This window comes from Camellia sinensis, chromosome 12, assembly GCF_055761805.1.
Source record: "Camellia sinensis isolate YWXY chromosome 12, ASM5576180v1, whole genome shotgun sequence".
Taxonomy (NCBI): domain Eukaryota; kingdom Viridiplantae; phylum Streptophyta; class Magnoliopsida; order Ericales; family Theaceae; genus Camellia; species Camellia sinensis.
Genome location: NC_138972.1, coordinates 111,168,036 through 111,189,615, shown reverse-complemented (window position 1 = coordinate 111,189,615; position 21,580 = coordinate 111,168,036). Strand labels below are relative to the sequence as shown.

Below are 21,580 nucleotides of genomic sequence, written 5' to 3'. Positions count from 1 at the left end.
AAGTAAAGAGTATCAACAAGGGGTGAAGTCATTCCTTGATTTTGCTACGGCAAATTTAGGCGTAGAGGATGAAATTAGGTGTCTGTGTGTCGATTGCATTAATGGCACAAAATATAGCAGACAAGTTGTGTGGATGCACTTGATCCGAAGAGGCATGGCATCTTCGTATCTAACTTGGGTGCATCACGGGGAACATGTTCCCGTGTCTCGTCCTAGTGTATCAAATGACCAATATGGAGGTAGTGGCGAATGTATGACAGATATCGATGATCCGCCCATGGATGAATTGCCTATTATGTTGGAAGAAATTTATGTGAGTGGTCTTATGGATGATCATACCGACGAGGAACCTAATGGTTTGGAGAGGGAGGATTTGCATAAGTTCACTAGGTTATTCGAAGATGCACAACGCAAAGTTCACCCGACATGTGAAAAGTTTTCTGTGTTATCATTCGTCATTAAGATGCTTTATGTGAAGGTGTACAACAAATGGAGCAACAAGTCATTCGATATGGTTATGCAGGTATTCAAGGACATTCTACCAGAATGTGATCCAACAGTTCCATGGACACTCTATGATGCTAAGAAGTTCTTACGTGACTTGGGGTTGGGATATGAAACAATTCATTCGTGCAAGAATGATTGTGCACTATTTTGGAAGGAGAGTGCTAATTTGGAGAAATGCCCTACATGTGACGCGTGTAGATACAAGTTGAACGATGATGGTGGTAAAAAGATTCCACACAAGGTATGAAAGGGTTAGTTTGAATTCAATTGTAATATGTATGTGTACAGATTTTGAATAGTCTGGCTTTGAAATGCAAAGGGTCAGCTACTGAATCCTCTTTTGCCAGTCTGATATGCCTGGGATTATAAGTTTGATAAAATCATAGGCCATCATAGTTGTCAAAAATAAGAAAGAAAGAAAAATCACAGACTATATCTCTTACATGACAACTTGTATTATTGAAGTCATTGTTGTTGGTTTTCTTGAGTATTGTTTGTTTACCAATTTAGAAGATTTTTTGCTATTGAGAGAACATGGACATTGACTTTAAAGAAGCAAAAGAAGAGCATTTGATAAAAAATAGTTTAGACCTGCTATATCCTAAGTTCAGTTTGATAAAAAATCACAGAATATTTTTTGCTATTGATAGGCAGTCTACGGGTCAACCTAAGTTCAGTTTATATAGTTGCTCGTGTAGCTTGAATGGTTATATTAATTTATTAATCGTTTAATTTCTTGTTCGTAGAATATGTGCCTTTCTTTAGACCTGCTATATCCTAATTTCTTGTCTACTGTTGATTTGTAGGACGATATCCTATTTGAAGTGCTTTTGCAACTGTTTCTCGTGTCCTTTGGTGCCAAGCAACAGTAAGCAACACATGCTAGAATAGTTTTAGTGGTTATTAAGAGTATTGGTTGCTAAGAAGTCTTTAATGATTTTTTTTGTTTGCATGTAGGGTCTGCCAAGACAGATGTGATGATATGCTTTATAATGTTTCAAACCTTTTCAACCCCATACACCTATTCCATCTTTTTCTTGCAGAGGCAAGTTCAATATTTATAGATAATGGGAACAACTAAGACTTCTTATCCCAATGTATATACTTTTATTTCGTTGATACAAAGAAAATGCCTTTATGTTCTATTCTTCACTTACCAGGCGAAGTTATTAAATAAAGTAATACATGCACTCCTAACTTGTTTGCAGTTACACTATGATCATCAAGTGCTTCTTGATTACCTAATTTCAAAAGATACAGGAGCCAAAGCCGTTGAATATCTGTTGAGGTAGTTTAGTTACTTGAATTGTACTTTGATCTTTCCTCTGCAGTTGTGAATACTAGATTTTCATGAATCATATGCTTTATATATGTTGAGAAGTGCAGGTTTTTTTAGAGCTTACTTTAGGTAGGCAATGTATTTTCTTTTTTAGTTTTTATTGGTTGGCGTAGTTGATGCAAACAAATGCAATGCATTGCAAGATAGTACCAGAGGATGGAACTTTGCCTGAGCTCTAGCTCATCCTTGTATCTGTATGAATTTGGGGGTGCTTTTAATGAACTTCTCAGTTTCTAAATTAGTTGAGTTAGTTCATGCCTTCAAAATTATTTTTTGTCCAAACTAACTAAAGCAGGCATATCATGGCATATTGGAAAATGGTGTTACTTGTGTTATTGTATAGTTCATATATTATTTTTGTCTGCAATAATCAAGCGGACTTATTTTTGTCTAGTTCATGTATATAGTGTTACTTATGTTATTGCAGATTGGAAAATGGTTCCTGGCTTAAAGACTGGTCGGCTTCGGAAGAAGACACTCAGGCAGCCAGAAACAGACTCGCCAGCTGCTATTCCTTTAGGATCACCCGTTGCTCCGTCTCCTGTTCTACCCGTCCGATCAAATGTGGGACCATCTCATCATGTCACTAGCCAACCAATGGTTGATTCTGATGAGACACAAGCCCCATCCGAAACGCAGCCGAGTGGCGTAGGTAAGAATAAAGTGTATAAAATTTGTCAATTACCACATGCCGTTGCCATTGTTTTTTTGTAGCCAAATTTTAGGCAATTTTCATGATGTTATGTTGTTAAAAGGGACTTCGAAGCCCCTATGTGTACGTGGACCGACACTTGGCAAGGGCATACAAAAAATAATTATAGCCAACAAAGGGGAAAAATGTTATGTTCACATCGATCGTGGGTTGAATGCAATGACTGGCAAGTATGCCACTCCAGCAACTAACGAGTTAGGAATTCAAATTAGAACCTTGTGCCCTTTGAAAGATGTGAAGTCATGGCTGGATCTTGATGAGACTACAAAAGCTGCCGTCATCCAAGGAGTTCTTGTAACTAATATTACTTGTCCACAATATGTAATTGTATTATGTGAGTAATAAGAAAGACTAATATGTAATGATTACTATTTCAATTTGTTTTGCATGTAGGACAAGTTTCAAATTGGAGACGATTTCCACAATGACTTACAAGCACAGGAGATTGTGAATAAGAAGGCCTATGGGTTGTACAAAGATTGGAGGTACACCTTGAAGCAAGAGTTCGAATTGTTAGAAGGACTTCCACGTGATGAGATCTATGGTCATCCGCTCGTAGGGGTGAGTTTAGATAATTGGAAGCATTTGATCGATGTGGCATGGCAAGATGCATCTCACCAGGTAAAATAATAGACTAGATAGAGTACATACATCTATGTGAAAATGTGATATGCCTTAATATTGACAAAAAAATTGTTTATCTGCTTGACTTATTTTTAGAAACGGTCAAAAGCTGGCAAGAGTAATATGAGTCAATTGCCGTACAATCATACCAATGGGTCTCGCTCATTTCCTATCGCAATGGCTGTTATGGTGAGTTCGATTTTTTTTTAAACTTGAATCCATTATATGTTGTTTGGATATGAAAAATGTTATGTTCTCCTACACACACACACATATATATATATATATATATTTTAAACTCTGTTAGTAAACATGTACTGTCTGCAAAAAATCTGTCTGGAAAAAATCTGTTAATGATACCCTTGCCACATGTTGCATTCTAAATCTGCCTACACTATACTCTGTCTTTCTTTCGAAATCTGTCTCGCAAAATCTAAACTATACTCTGTTTACACTATAATACACTATAATACACAATCTGTCTACACTATAATACAGTATATATAAATCTGTCTACACTATAATACACAATCTGAACTATATATACTGCACTATACTACAAAATGTAAACTATACTCTAAAAATCTGTCTAAACTATAATACAGATTGTGTATAGTTTAGATTTATAAATCTGTGTACACTATACTACACTATAATACAGTATACACAATAGTTTTACTAAATCTGTCTACACTAATTCATACACAATCTGAACTATATATACTGCCCAAGATCTAAACCATACTCTGTTTTTCACTTAAGATCATTAGTCTTGTAGCTCTTTGTGTTTTAGATTTAAGTTAATACATTCATAAAAAATAGATATTCCTGTACATACACATGTTATAATACACATAATCTGAAGTGATTATAAGTGGCTATGTGCGAAAATCTGTTGGACATAATCTGTTTGAGAAATTCTGTTTGATAATCTCTAGTAACATAGCTCATATAAATCTGTTGGACATAATCTGTTTGAATTTAAAATCAATGAGGATTGGGTTAATTTGATTATGAGCTATGTTACTAATAGCCACTCCTCCATACTTTGGAATGGAGAAGTGATTAATGGTATCCATAATGAAAGGGGCGTAAGGGAAGGTGACCCAATCTTACCTTACCTTACCTCTTTGTACTCTATATGGAAAGACTCTCAAACATGATCACTTCCAAAGTTAAAGATCGCACTTGGAAGGGCATTAAAGCCTCTAGAAATAGTCCCTCACTTTCTCACTTGTTCTTTGCTGATGACCTCATACTCTTTGCCAAAGCTGATCAACTCAACTGTGAAATTATCATGGATGTTCTCATTGAATTTTGTGATGTGTCTGGGCAGAAAGTCAACCATGCTAAATCTAAACTTTTTGCCTCTTCTAACCTTCCTAGACATAAAGCTATGACCTAAGCTTTCAAAGTAGGATCCCCCTGACGTAAGATCTTGGTAAATACCTGGGATCCCTACTTCTCCATAAAAGAGTTAACAAGACCATGTTCAATGAGATCATAGAAAAGATGAAGACTAGACTCTCAGGGTGGAAAGCTAGAAATCTATCTCTTGCTGGCAGAACCACTCTCATTCAATCTGTGACCTCAATTATTCCCAGTTACAACATGCAAACTATGGAACTTCCTAGGAGCCTTTGTAATGATATTGACAGATTGAACATAAATTTTCTCTAGAGGGACACTGATAGCAGGAAGAAAGTTCATTTGGTGTGTTGGGATAATGTGTGTAAAACAAAAGTTGAAGGGGGACTAGGTATTAGAAAAGCTAAAGATCACAATGCATCCCTTCTCATTAAACTTGGATGGAAAATTCTTAGTGAGAAAGACAAACTTTGGTGCTAAGTACTACAGTCTAAATATCTTAAGAATAACACCATATTCAATTGGCCCATAAGGAAAAGATCATCTCATACTTAAGAATAACACCCAATCATTAGTCTAGTAACATAGCTCATATAAATCTGTTAATGATAATCTCTTTGAATTCGAATCTGGCTGCAAATCTGGCAGAAAATCTGTCTAAAAATCTGTCTCCAAATCTGTTTCCCAATCTGTCCAGCAATTTGTTTAAAAATCTGTTCATGGAAATTTGTCTGTTTGGTGCATAAAGTGTCATTGATTTATACATTGATGTGTTAACAGGTAGCAAAAGATGGAGAGTTGGATTTCCCAAAGTTCTATGAGGACAACCACACTTCAAAGAAAACGAATGACTGGATCCATCCGAAATGCCGTGAGCTGCATGTAAGTACGTGACAAGGAAATATATGTATTTAATATTTTCTTGTACTTAGTACCCAATAATACATATATGTTGCCAAAGTTTTTTAACCCTTATTTATTTGAAATGACAGCAAGAGATGGTCAATGTATAAGCGGCTGCCATCGAGTCGGGGACGCCATTGACACAAGAGGAGATTTCAAGGCAAGCGCTTGGACAGAAGAAAAGGTACTTGCTTGGATTTGGGAGTGGCCCACAACCGTCTACCATATTTGCAACACGAGCACACGATAAGGACATGGAGGCAATGCGAGCTGAGGTGGAGGCACTTCGTGAGGAGCGGCAAAAGGATCATGACGAGTTAATGAAAGAGCGAGAGGAGCGCGAGAGATGTTACAATGAGCTGTTGAAAGAACAAGAGGAGCGCATTCAATTATCCAATGAGGTATTGAAAGAGCGGGAGGAGGGACAAAAGGCAAGGGACGAGACAAATACAAAGGTCGAGCATCTCAATAACGTAGTCGCCAAACTGTCACAACTCTTGGGAATCTAAGTTGGGCATCCGACGTTTGTTTTTTGGTAAGAACAATTTCATTAATGTCACACTTACTTTGTTTAAATATGTTCGCTTGAAGAGTTGAAAATGTCATCAATTTGTGAGTTATTTGGGGTTAATGATTTCTTGTGTAGTTACTAGAGTTTGGTATTGAGTTTTCTTAACAATGAACTTGTATTTAAAATATGTACTTGATTAAGATTAACTATAGTAGAAACATGTTAAAAAAACATAGCGAATTTCAATCTTCGTTTAGAGTAACATGTAAACTTCAACAGTGGTATTTTGAATAGTAACTCAAATATGTGTTTAAAAGTAATGGTAACCTTCCCGGTGAAAAAAGTGACACGTTGGGACAGACGGTACGTAAATAGGACACATACGTTGGGCGTTAGAGTTGAAAAATTCATAAACTTAGACGAAAAAAGGGGTTCGGGGGGCGAAAATGCGAAATAGCCCCCGAAACACTATTTTCTCATAATGGGAAGCTTCCCGGTGATAAATGTGACATGTAGGGACAGACGGTATGTAAATAGCACGCCTACGTTGGGAATTAGAGTTGAAAATGTTATAAACTTAGTCGAAAAAAGGGGTTCGGGGGCGAAAATGCAAAGCATCCCCCAAAACACTGTTTTCTCATAACGGGAAGCTTCCTGGTGATAAATGTGACATGTAGGGACAGACGGTACGTAAATAGCACGCCTACGTTGGGAATTAGAGTTGAAAATGTCATAAACTTAGTCGAAAAAAGGGGTTCGGGGGCGAAAATGCAAAGCATCCCCCAAAACACTGTTTTCTGATAACGGGAAGCTTCCCGGTGATAAATGTGACATGTAGGGACAGACGGTACGTAAATATCACGCCTACGTTGGGAATTAGAGTTGAAAATGTCATAAACTTAGTCGAAAATAGGGGTTCGGGGGGCGAAAATGCAAAGCAGCCCCCGAAATTTTATTTTCTGGTAATGGGAAGCTTCCCGGTGATAAATGTGACATATACGGACAGACGGTACATAAATAGGACACCTACTTTGGGAATTAGAGTTGAAAATGTCATAAACTTTGTCGAAAAAAGGGGTTCGGGGGGCGAAAATGCAAAACAGCCCCCGAACCACTGTTTTTCCGTAATAGGAAGCTTCCCGGTGATAAATGTGACATGTAGGTGTCCACAATACGTAAGTAGGACAAGAACTAAATGTGACGAATGATATATCCTGTTGACCTAGTCCTTTGGAAATTGGAACAAAGGATTTGTAAAGTTCAGCTAAGGTTTAGGCGCAATTGTGTATTTGATAAGTTTAACTATCACCACTACAAAATGTGCAACAGTTGAACAATAGATAGTTCATATACATAACATGGCCTCAAGATTTGGCTGAAGGGAGGATAATTCCTCAGCAACAGAATAGGGAACTTAGGACTAAAGAAGCTAAGTATTGAAGGTACGTATCAAAATTAGATGGTGTAATGGAAGAATAGTTAAGCATAATCTTATATAGCTCGTCCCCATAAGCCTATAAAGAACCCAAGGCATTACTCATTCACAAACAGAAGCATATCTACATCTATAAACCCACTAATTAGTTTATTCTTTAAGGAAAGTGTTTCCAAAATTTCAATGATTATATCGAGAAAATTAGAATCTTTTATGAAGAAAAAGACCATATTAATTTCCATCCGTGGAGGTCAGAAAAACACTGAACTAACGTAACTGGAAGCTTCGTGGAGGTCACAAAAGCATGAGCATAGTGAGTTTTATGGATACCAGACAAACTGTAATGATGGGTTTTCTTACATTTTTATAACAAATAATTTTTGGATGAAATGGTAAGTACACCCAAAATTTTGGTAATTTCATAATACCTACACAATTTACTTTCACATTTAAGTACTAAAATTTACTTCGATAGATTTAGAGATAAAAAAGCTAAAACAAGAACTCATGATGGGTTCATGTTTGGATGTCTTGCATTAGTTAATAGATATCACTGTCCTTGTCTTTTAATGTTTGAAATTATTACGATATATATATGTCGTCCAGAAGTGCCATTACATGCACCGAACTAATGATTTTTTCCCCCTTTTTTGCAGATGTTTTTGGACATACAAATGTGGATATGTTTTTGTTGACAAGTACGGGAGGGCATTTTTTTCATATCTCTATCCGTATATATAGTGGTTTGTAAAAAAATTTTTGTTGGTAGCAATTAACATAGCACGTGTACATAATAGTTTTGTGGCAGTACATAATATAATTTTTGTTGTGGCACAAAAGTTGTAGGTGCATAAAGAATTTGGTTATTCCAGTATTATGTATTGAATTAAATTATTGACGTGGGCTTAGACTTGGTTCTTATGAAATTTGTAATATATATATATATATATAAGTGGATGCTCAATATTAATATTTTGGATGGTTGGAACTGAAATGTGTGTAATTGTTGTTGAATGCTTCATAACATATTTACCGTTGATGGATACAGGAATGCTGATTAATAATGGATACAGGTGCACCAAATATTTTAATTAAAAAAAAAATGTTAACGTATTTGGCCACCAAATATTTTGGTAGCTAAATATGTAATCAAATGTTTTGGTGACTAAGAATTTAGTAGCAAAAACATAACCCATTAATTTTTTGCGACCAAATAATTAGTAGCTAAAATAATTGAGAAAGAGATAAAGAAAGTATTGGCTACTAAATTTTTTAGTCACGGAAAAAATATGGTGTCATTTGGCGACTAAAATGTTTGGCGGCAAAAAATGAAGAAGTGAATGTGAGCAGGCTTTTGGCTACAAAACTTTTAGTGGGCAAAAGTAACAATGACAAAAATTACTTAGTCACTAAAAATATGTATTCTATTGGTGACAAAAATGTTTGGTCTATAATAGTTATTCTTAAATTATGGTAGCACTTTTAGTGACTAATACTTTAGTGGCAGAAACAGACCTTTTGCCGACTAAACTCAAAGTACTAGCCAAATATGCACTTTCGGCGACCAATTTTTTAGTAGCTAAAAGTGAACCTTCCCCGACCACCACAGGTTGGTAGCCAAAAAGCCTAATTCCGCGACCAATTATTTAGTGGCAGAAACATATATTTTGCCGACTAAACTCAAAGTCGTAGCCAAATGCTGATTATCGACGACCAATTATTTTAGTAGGGGAAATATACCTTTTGCCGACTAAAGCCAATTTAGTAGCCAAATGTGTACACTTTCGGCGACCAAATAGATTTTAGTCGCCAATACTATCGCCGACAGGGTAAAGGCGACGAGCTTAGCGACGAAAAATTTTGGTCGCTAATTCATTTAGGCGACTAAATAAGTGACTTTTGGCGACCAATATTTTGGTAGCCAAAAGTGACATTTCTTGTAGTGAAGGTTGGGGACTCCCACAACCTCTAAAATGACGTGAATCAATCATTTTTTTTTTCTTTTTTTTTTCTTCACAAGTGAATGGGGATTGTGGGGGTTGGATTTTTTGGGAAGTTTGTAGCATTGTTGTTATTTAATTAGTGACTCATTGTTAATACAAATTTTAACTTTTTTTTTTTAATTAAATGAATTCTTATTTGAAAGTAGCTTTCTCATTTAAATTATAAACATTACTTTAAAAAATCTTTTTGTTCAATTTTAATTTTTTAAAAAGGAAAAATTATAAAAAACGTGACTTCCAAAACCAAGCGCCACTATTTGGAAGTATTTACACAAATAACAACACGACACATATTTTTTTTGGGGTTAATTACACAAAAAGCCCCAGGTTTGGCATCTTTTTCATTTTAAACTCCAAGTTTTCAATTTCGATAAATTAAACCCTATCACTCCACCCATGTTTCAATCTGGTCTCTCTGTCCATCTCCATCACATTAAACTAACAGAAATCTCGGCAAAATTTCAAATTCAAACCCACATATTCAAACATTTGTATCTCTTTCGTCGTAACTCCGTTTCACTTTATTTTTGTGTCGTTGGATTCACCTCATAGCTTAGTTTTTATTTCAACCCTCATACGCCTTGTTCCACCTCTTTTTGCATGTCGTCGGAACTTCAAAAGTTGGCTAAAGATAAGATTTTTCTCTCTTTGGGTAAAATTTTCAGATTCAAACTCACATATTTAAGAACTTGTATCTCCTTCGTCATAACTCCGTTTTGCCTTATTTTTACGTTGTTGGATTCACCTCATGGCCTAGTGTTCATTCCATCCCTTGTACGCCTTATTTCATCTCTTTTGTATGCCGTCAAAGCTCCAAATGTTGGCCAAAAATAAGATTTTTCTCTTTTTTTTCTTTATTATCTATCTTTTATCTCCATGCTTTTTCTTTCTTTCTTCGTTTCCACAATTATTTTCTCTTTTCCTCTTCCTTCATGGCCCTTCCACCGAGCTCGTGGTGGCCACCGAACCTCCAATGGTGGCAGTGTTGTGAGTATGAAGGCATATGACTTACAAGAAGTGGATGGAACGTAAGGGTGAGAGAAGGGCCATGAAAGAAGAGGAAAAAAGAGAATAATTGTGAAAAGGAAAGGAGGAAAAATCATGGAGATAAAATATAGAGGGGAGAAATTAAAAAAAAAAGAAGAGAAAAATCTTATTTTCAGCAAACTTTCGGAGCTTTGATGGTATGCAAAAAGAGATGAAATGAGGCATATGAGGGATGGAATGAAAATTAGGCCATAAAATGAATCCAACAACATAAAAATGAGACAAAACGAAATTACGACGATATACAAGTGCTTGAATATGTGAGTTTGAATATGAAAATTTTGCCAAAAGAGCGAAAAATCTTATTTTTGGCCAAGTTTCAGAGCTCTGATAGCATGCAACAAGAGATGAAATAAGGCATATGAGAGATGAAATGAAAATTAGGTCATGAGGTGAATCCAATAACGCAAAAATGAGGTGAAATGGAGTTACGACGAGGGAGATACAAGTTCTTAAACATGCGAGTTTGAATATGAAAATTTTGTCCAAAGAGAGAAAAATCTTATTTGGAGCCAATTTTCGGAGCTTTGATGGCATGCAAAAAGAGGTAGAACAAGGCATATGAGAGGTGGAATGAAAATTAGATTGTGAGGTGAATCCAACAACACAAAAATGAGGCGAAATAGAGTTACGACGAAGGAGATACAAGTATTTGAACATATAAGTTTGAATCTAAAATTCTGTTTAGATTTTCGTTAATTTAATATGATAGAGATGGATAGAGGGACTAAATTGAAATACAGATAAAAGGATGGAATTTAATTTGTCAAAATTTAAAAACTAAGTTTAAAAATGAAAAGACGGAAACTCTAATTTTTTTTTTTTTTTTTTGTGGGAGCCTTTTCATTTCATGGGCGTGTACCCCCAAATTGCCCCGTGTCCAAATATATGCCGCTGAAAAGTTTAATACCGTTGGATATGCGGAGACAGTAGTACGGTTACTGAGATTCATTTTAAGATATATATCAAATAAAATCGATAATTATTTTGTCGAATGGTATTTATATCTATAAAAATAAATTATAAATGTAATTTAAAGTATAAATTTAAATACAAATGCAATTTAATAAATGATTATTGATATCTAATCAATTAAATTTTTTATAAATATATTCTACTTAATATATTTTAAAAAATAAATAATTAAAATTATTAAAATAGATCCAAAATAAACGTCAATGGCAGCACAACAGTCTATCTTCTGGATCTGCTGCGTGACGGTGCATCAACTAAATTGACATCCACAAAAACCAAAATAATAATAATAAAATAATAAAAAAATTTAACTTTCATAAAAAAATTAAACTTTCTCTCCCTCGATTATGAGTCATTTCACGCTTTGATATTTAAAGAAAAAAATTCTTTCACTTTGGTCATCGAACTGTTTATTGTTCATGACTTTAGTCCAATTATTAATTTTTGTCACAGTTAAAGAAGTAATTTATGAATTAAAAAAATGAAATTTTTAATCTCAATTTCTAAAATAACTAAAAAAATTCTCATTGGTTCATAAATTTAAATCCATCCTAATCTCAAAGCCATCCACTCTTCTTCACACTCATCCTCCAAAACTAATTTTATATCAAAGAATGAAAAAAAATAAATAAAAATTACAATAAATATGCATAATTTGAGGAACAAAGTGGCTGTGAATTGAAATATATGAGTTAGTGAAGAAGATTAGGTGATGGATTAGGAGATGAGGTGGTCAGTTATGGGGCTAGGGTAAGAGAGGGTGGTCGGTTAGGGTAACGGGACGGAAAGGTGCATATATAGAAGAGAGAATAAAATGGAAGACAAGAAGAAAGTGAAAGGGAAATGAAGGTTCAACATTATAAGACAGCATTTTAATGTATGATGTGGTAAGTTGTGATTGCGGGAAACTATTTTCTGTTGTACCTAAAAAAAGATTGGGTGAAGCTGCTTCCTTTAATTTTTTTTATTTTATTTTATAATTAAAGAGTAAATTATAAATACACTCTTTGAGAATACTTAAAATACAGATTACTCTTGTGATTTGACAAATTACAGATATCTCTTTGTTATAATTTTTTATTTAACAGAATTGACTAAAAAAATAAAATTCATAATTACTCTCCTATATAATAATAAAATTATCTAAATTATTAATTGAAACATATTTTTAACATCATTAAAAACAGTTAATTGACTTGATAATTTATTAATAAAAGTGGCGATTTATTATGAAATTAAAAATCTCAGGGGGTGAAATATAATTTTCAAAACTACATAGGGCAATTTATATTTTAATTAAATCTCAGGGGGTGTGTTTGTAATTTACCCAATAAACTATTCTTTTTTTTAATTGGAAACATTTTTTGGACCAAAATGAAAAGAAATAATTACAACTTACTGTGAAAGAATATATTTCTTTATGGATGAAAATAATCATATTTGAAGGGATGAAATTGTAATTAACACAAAAAGAAATGAATAATAGCCATGATATGATCATGATGCCAGAGACAGAAGATACCTAAAGTCAAAAGCAGAGAATTGAGAGGAGGGGAGAGAGAGAGAGAGAGAGAAAGAGAGTGAGTGAGTGTGTGATGAGAGATGATTGTGGCATCCGTGGCACGGAAGGGACCATAATTATCAATCTACTTCCTCGTTTCCTCATTTGACAATTGAAAAACTATATAATATAGTACTCCTGCTCCTCTTCCAATTGCTGCTTCGCTTTAGTGCTTACACTTGGTAGAGAATTATCTTCCAATTCTTACGCATGGTATTGTTTATTTTTTTAGGTCATGTTTGGGTTCAAACTTTGTTAGAGAGAAATCAAAATTTGAACAAATAAATGGAAACTTTATTTTGCCTCTTGTTGGTGATGATGTGGTGGGGTAACTGTTTTCTATAACAGAGGTGGTGGCGGGAGGTGATAATGGAGAGACGGTAGTAGTGATGCGGTAAAGGTAGCGATAATGATAGTGATGTATGTGAACCGACAGTGGTACACCTCAATAGTGTCATAATCAATCATCACATGTGCGACAGTAATTGAACTCCTTAACTAGTAATTTGTGAACAGAAGAGTAATATCCGATAGTGTAAAGATAAATTAACAAGTAAAAATGAATGTCAAACAAACCATACTTATTACAAAACATGACATAACACGACTCTACTTGTGATAATTTATAAGTACATGTAATCTGATTCATCACTTGAGTACCTTTTAGGCTTGTTACAAATTCAGAATTAAGCATTCAAAATTAAGAAGTATGTGACTGAAGATTTTAATCCATTTTTAAGAGGTGTTTACAATTTTAAACAATATGAATTATAATTATCAAACAGATTTAATTTACTTTTACATATTTCAATAAGAGTAAAATAAAATATTTATAAAGATAAATTTATTTATAAGAATGATATTACCACATCATTTTTATAAAAAAAAATTATATGAATTTTATATATAAATAAAATTTTCTTTAATTAATTTTAAATATTGAATTCAACTATCAAGCACTAATGAGAGTAATATAAGCTATCAAAACACTACCTAACTAACCCACCAATGAGAGTGGATATTTTTATTTTAGCTTCTATTAGGTCAAAACAACATCAACCTATTTTGCTTTTATATCTCTTTCTTTTGTGGGAATACAAGATGTCAAGACTCAAAAGAGTTGTGTTTCCAATTGATTTCTAGATCCCATTACTTCATGACAACAAAAGTTGCAATAGTAGTCATAAAAATTGGTTAAGAAATCATAGAAGAAAAGACAATAAAATGGTAAGTGGAGAGTCCACTGATGCCCATCTCTCTCTCTCTCTCTCTCTCTCTATCTGCAGCTTTATGTAGCCAAAGAAAATGGGGAAGTTTGGGTGAGTTGTGTCATGGATGCACAAAGCTGTCCAGATATTAGTTTGTCGAAGTTAGGTTTCTGTCTTTTTAGCAATGGCACTAACTTGTGTTTCTCCAAAGAGGGCAAGCCTTTGCATTTCTCAATAGAGTTGTGGGAATGTTGCCTTATTAGCTATGGTCTCTCATGCCCTCATTATCTTCAATGCATAAAATCATGAGGTTCACAAAATATCGGGGAAATATTGTTCCCCACACTGTGTAAATAGTGTAATTAAATAATAAAAATAGATTCATAATTAACAATTTAAATTTCAAAACAAGAAATGTGTTGAACATTACAAGTTGACAGAAATACATAATAAAATAAAATGGCAAAAAGAAGCAAATCAAAGCTTGCACTAGACAGTATCCTTAAAAGCGATTCGCCGCCTCACCGATTGGGTGCTGGAGGTTGTTCGACGTCTGTCTCTCAAGATACGACGGTTAGACTAGCTATATCAGAGCATCTACTGTGTAGCTTCAACGAACAGAACTAAGGGAGCACTCTCTTACTAGGAAGAATAAAAACTAGAGAAAACTAGAAAGCAAGAATTTCTTGAGGGGAAAAACTGAAGGAGAGGGACCTCATTTTATACACATGGAGAGAAAAATGAAGAGGCTCATGCCATCAAGGCCTATCACAAATGCAAAATTAAACTCTGCAAAATTGAAGGATTTAATCCGTCATGAATATAGGAAGTTACCAGGTTTTGCACATGTGTATTGTCACTACAAGAATTAACACTTTTGGCAACAAAAAAATTGGTCGCTAAAAGTCAATTTTTGGTCGGCAAAAGTTATCCGCGACCAATTTTTTTGGTCGCTACTTTGGTCGCCAATTGAGGGTCGGCAAAAGTAATTCGCGACCAAAATTATGGTTGGTCGGCAAAAGTTGGATTTCGCGACTAAATTTTTGGTCGCTAAATATTTAATTACCGCGACTAATTTATTTTGTTGCCAAAGCACTTTGGTCGCGAAAAGTGATATTTTCTCGACCAAAAAGTTTGGTCGCCAATTATCACATTCAACGACCAAAAAGTTTGGTCGCCAATTGTGACATTCCGCGACCAAAAATTTTGGTCGCCAATCGTGACATTTCGCGACCAAAAATTTTGGTCGCCAATTATTACATTTCGCGACCAAATTTTTTGGTCGCCAATTATCACATTTCGCGACCAAACAAATTGGTCGTCATTTGTGTCTTTTCACGACCAAAACTTTTGGTCGGCAAAAGTGAGATTCCACGACCAAGAACTGTTTTGGTCGGCAATACATGTATTTTTTGCGACCAAAACTCTTGGTCGGCAATTGTCATTTTTTGCGAAAAAAAATTATTTTGGATGTCGCGACTAATAAATTAGTTGCCAAACCAGGAAAACAATACAGCTGTAATCCCTAATAATTCATTCAATCCATAATAAACCTATAATTTTAAAGCATCATTCAAATTAACTGAATCATTAACATTCGACACAATACATAAGGGCCCCACCTTGAGCCCTCAGTTTACTAGTGAAAATTTAAAGGATTTGTTTCAAACATTTCTCATCTATAAACAACTTCAGGACATCTTTTGAATAGTTGTCATATGGAAGCCTCAAGTTCATCCGGGCTTACAGCAGTTCCATTTGGGGTATCATCAGCACGGAGCTGCGAAGAGACATCATCTATGGCAGAGTTCAGCTGCACGATCTTCTCAGTCAAGATTTTGCGTGTTCTCTGTTCTCATCAAATCATATAAAGTGGATGAGAGTTCATATTGTCAACATGAATCAATGACAAGATCCCTAGTAAAAATTAAAAAATACACCATATCATAGAAAACAAAAAATTATTAAATTAAATATTTAATGAATAACGTATATGTCATGTACTCTATGTGATAAAGAATACAGATTCTGGGGCTGCTTGATCATATCAATCAAGCTTCCAAAAATATGATAAATTAAGGGTAAACCACAAATCGATGACCATAGATGAATGGAAAACTAAATAAGCATAATAATAATTTTTTTAATTAATAAAAAAAATGAGAGGATGGTTCTACTTCTCTAACTCCTGTTTTATTAACATCATCATCATCATCATCATCATCATCATCATATTAGGTTGGTGGAGGGTGGCAGAGTTTAAGAAAAAGAGAGCTTGAGGTGTTTACGAACCAAGAAATTTATGAAAGTCAGCTCCACAAAAGGAAAAAAAAAAAAAAATAACCAAGACATTTTTTTACGAACCATTAATGGAAGCCAAAATGCAAGAGAAAGATCTCACCTCCAAGGCTTTCTCTTCATCACATATGAATTTTGACAGCTTTTTCATCAAATCTTTCCTGTCTGCTCCTGCCAGTGCCTTGCTGATCTGTAAGGCAAATGAACCTCACAGCAACTATGTTATCCAATCAAATTTGAAGTACCACATATCAAACAATCCAGAGATTTGACCAAATAAATTCAATTCTAATGGATAGACAACAGTTCAGGAATACACACATACCTGGGGTGCATATATACAACCTAGTGCTCCAACAACAATTCCACCCAAGACAAAGCCACCAACAAAGATACTTGCACTACTTGGTCTTCCACCATCCACACTGCACATGCACACAAAGTGAAAAATTGTCTTACAAAAAATAAAGTTCAATCTGACAAGAAGTGACAACAAAATGCTCAAGAACTAAAACAGGATTCTCTGAAAATCATCATAGATGTAAAAGTTTAGAAACTATCTTTTGTAGTCAGCATCAGCAAGGTCATGCTTAATCTGAAATGGTAAGCAAGCATCAAGGGGACCAGAACCATGCCACAATAACTAAAAGGCAACAATTCATGCATGTATGCATTTTCATGTCCGTATGCATGAGAGAGAGAGTGAGAGAGAGAGAGTGGCAACTTGCATCAAATAACTACAGGGGGAGAAAAAACTATTGAACCGTGAGTATCTCAACTGTTATTGCTGCAAAGATTTCACATTAACAAAGGCTATCAACCAACAGTTCTGATCAGTTGTAAGCATGATTTGTCATGTTGAAAAGCAAGAGAGGAGTTCTGGGTTTAAGAAAAGGCTAAAGTTAGTAATCACCTGGACCAACTATACAAACTGGGACAGAGAATTCATTCTGAAAAAAGCTCCCTCTAGATTAAACTGTTGAGTAATCACAATATCCATAAAGGGCTTTCCAAAAGGGCTTTCCAAAAAGAGACAGTTATCTCCATTGATGGCATGGTAACAGTTATCTTGTTTACTTCCACCCTGAGAAGGAGACTGATAACCAATCCAAGGAGACTGGGGCTTTCTAATATTGTTAATGCTTTGAATATCACCTGAATTGGATAGCATAAGGAGCATTCATTTAGCTAAATTTACTAGCTAACCTGATACTCCTAGCTGGACTGGAAAATAACAGTGGTAAATTTCATACTAGATCCACTTATAATCTGCTTGCAAAGGAATCTGAAAGCAACAAAGATTAGAGATGGCTTTGGAAACTGCAATTCCCCATGAAACTTGAAAGGCTTCACTTGGATCATTCTTCATGGTGAAACAATGACTAATAAACAAAGGATTGCAGAGCTCTATCTTCTAATTCTCTCTGACCTACATAACTTATATGAGGAGGACATCAGTCACCTCTTAAGATATTGAGCTAACAAAGCATTGGAAATATTGGACATGGAAAATCTTAAGAAATCCTTGTAACAAGACTAAATTCCTTGGAATATCTCCATTTGTGTCACTGTATGGCATATTTGGAAATTACGAAATAAAGGTGTTTTCGAGAATGAGAACTGTGACATTCCTAGCACTGTTAGAGTCATCCAAAAATGTGCCTTCAAAATCAAAGTTCTGAGTAAAACCAGACATGTAAGACTTATCAAGTGGAATTTTCCTCATGAAGGGAAGCTGAAGCTCAAAAGTGCTGGTAGTGCAAGCCTGTTTGACAACCAGAGATAGGGTACTTGGGCTGATTCTCCATTCTTTGAAGTTTCATAACCCAAATGAAGAATTGTACCAGACTACATACATTTACCCAATCATATCTAAAAACCCTAGTGTATTAATCATCCCCTAAAGTCAGCACCAAGGAAGGCTGATTCGATAATCAATTTCATTGGGAGTTGTGCTGAGTTTCAGAACTTGTACTGGTCTCCTTTTCATGGGGAGGAAGGGGGTATTTTGGCATCAGATAAACCTAGCTTAATAAAGAGAACTCATAGAAGTTTTGAAACTTGCATGCTTTCCCATTCCATCCGTAGTTTCCTATTAAATGATCAACAATGCAATATTGGGGTCTCCAAATACCAACAAAATTTCTACTCCACCATTTTAGCTTTTTGAAACAATATCTTACATTTAAATCTACCAAGTATTTTAAACGGAGATCGATTTCCTCTTTCATGTCTACCATTTCAAATCAAACCAACAATCTTAGTGGTCATCATTGGTCAAAATTATGATCCATAAATCATAGGGGGTTGTTGCCAAGAACCGTGTCAAATTACTAATATGAAATGAACCTAGATACTAGATGATTGAATTTTGCTTCAATGCAAGGCTTAATTACTTCAGGCCCAATAATAGACATGTAAAGGAGGACATGTTCTCAGCTAGAGATCAATTCTATCTCTAACCAGGAACATGCTTTATGCATGATCTTAGCCACAACAAGTGGGAGAATTAACTCATCAAAGGAGAGATGGCACTAGCAACAATGGGGTAGAAGTGAATTAACCAAACATTTTAGTCTTAACTAGGAAAGTAATCCAAACTAGAAAATTATTATTAAAAAAAAAAGTCAAAACTATGATGGAACCAAACTAAGACCATCTCCAAAGGAGACAGCAAATGCAAATTGCTGTGCCACATGGGCAGGAACCCACTCCAACAGACATAACAAAATACAGCAACGTTGTCATGTTGAATCTCACATAACAAACAGATCATTTTGATTATAAAAAATAACGATATCCATGGGGCTCATGGCATCCATTCTCAAGTCTCTACAGTAATTTCCCCTTACTTATATTAAGATAATAAAGTTTGCTACTTCCATTGGAGTGAGTGCCAAATCTCAAAAGTAACAAATGGAGGTAGCAATTCTGCATATGGGTTAGCAAAGGACACATTAGCTAACCACGCTTGCTACCTCCCTTTGGAGATGGTCTAAGTGATTAGGTAGTTGACAATCATAAGTTGGCCAAACCATCAAGTTGGGTTTCCCTTCTCAATTACTAAACTAAAAAGTTGCTAGCTAATCCACCAATGGAAAATTCATCATGTAAATATTGAAGGGAATCGCCCAAGTATATAAATTAATCGTCCATATTACCACCAAGTACGAACATATCATTTTTCCTTTGAGAGAAAAGTAGTCCGTAAGAGGAGGGGATTTAAGTGAAAAGGTCAAAATTGCCAACCAGATGCTTGGCAAATTGAAGGGAAAAATTAGAATGTTTCAAACTGATAACAAGCAATTTAGAACACCTAACCTAATGGTGTGAAGTGACTACGAAGTAGAAGTACAACAACAGAAGATGAGAACACATACACGGGTGAGTATAAAGTAAAGAAATGCTCAGCAAAACCAGATTGGAAAAGATATTGAAGTGAAAAAATAAATAAATTAAAATTAAGAATAAAATGATTTGTCCTTCAAATTACGTTGATAACCAAGGCAAACAAGGAGCCTGGGAGTTCTACAAAAGATTTACATCCACACGAGCAACATCATTAGGTGCTGATCAAGAACAAATTTATGAAATAATGCAACATCGAGCAACATCATCAGAAATTTAGGAGAATTGTAAGTGACATGTGGGTATGAGAATGATTAACAGCTAACATATTTATCCAAATATATTAAACCCAAGAGGTAAATTTATAATCAGTAACAGGAAACAGCATTGCAGTAATTACCTCCCTCAACATATTTTGGCATTCTTCTGACACATGAGAAGACAAACGTGATAATAGTTCCTGCTGCCTCCAACCTATGAACCTTTTTTGTCCATGTATACATGGAGAAAGGAAGAACATGGAGAAAGGAACTGCTCGGCAGATTTAACTATAGTACCTTCCACATTATCGTCCATTTTATTGAATCTATCTGTCAAAGATGCAAAAGAAATTTGAACTTAACAATCAAAATGCAGACAGCTTAAACTTGTAGAATGACCGCAAATTAAAAGATTCCCATCCACAGCTTTCATGAACAGGAAATTCATAGCACTGAAATCCTAAAATCTTATACAATTATGTCCAAGGTATAAAGAAAGAGACCATACTTAATTATATGATTTACATCCAAAGCTCAACCTTCACAGTCTTTCCAAGGCATCCCGCCAAGTCAATCACCCGCTTTTTCATCAGGGCAACAACATCATCTTCAAGACGAGTCATATTGAATTTTGCTAAGTCAGGCTTAAATATAACTTTTGTCCAGTTTTCGCTCTCCTTGCATTTTGTTATGACGGGCTCAGATTTCTTTCCCATATTGTTTTAGAAAACCTTCATAGGAGTGGAAGGAACTTGCCAGTTAGCAAAGCACATGAATCATAATAAGGCTTTGTAAGGAAAACTATATGTACAAACAACAGAATATGCTACCAACTTTTTTTTATAAAAAAGATTCAAATCAGAATTTACATATTAGCAGGCAAGCGAAACATGCATGGTATGACTTAAATTTGGAAGAAACCCCAATTGTCTTAGAAGGCTTTTACAGCCTTTACGAAGTTGGAAACCAGATAGCAAGTAATACGTTCAATATTTGCTGATGTTCTGCCTTTGCTATGCTTTGTCACTGGACCAAACAAAGCAATTGACGCATCTCTCAAAGGAATTCAACACAAATGAAGGTTATGTAATTACTCCTACTATATGGTTATGATGTAAAAAAAAACCTCAGTTTCAGCCATGGAAGTCGTGCATTGATCACGCGATTTCAATGAAATCATGAATCAATACACATATTAACTCTCCATTGCTTTTAAAATCATATTTTCAAAAAACGTTTTTATCTTAAAGTCATGTTTTGAAAACATGATTTCAAAAACAAACTTGGTTTGGTATATAATTTCACAACGGCTCGAGTTTGGGAAATTTGTTTCGAAATGACGTGTGTTTGGTATAAAAAAAAACTATCTATTCAGGTTACACAGCCAGCGTGGTCTCATATTTTAAAATTTCATTAGGGCTTAGATATTCACACTCTGCAACGGATCCCCCCTAAACATACAGTACGCATATAGGCTTTGA

At 34.9% G+C, this 21,580-nt stretch overlaps 1 long non-coding RNA gene across 1 annotated transcript; it reads left to right on the top strand.

The window, feature by feature from the left end:
- Nucleotides 1-5,330: 5,330 nt before the first annotated feature.
- LOC145804249 (uncharacterized) lies at nucleotides 5,331-8,369 on the top strand. The gene is made up of 3 exons (XR_014345878.1): nucleotides 5,331-5,432; nucleotides 5,543-5,988; nucleotides 8,056-8,369. It is a non-coding gene; the product is annotated as an uncharacterized LOC145804249 (long non-coding RNA).
- The last annotated feature ends 13,211 nt before the right edge of the window (nucleotides 8,370-21,580 follow it).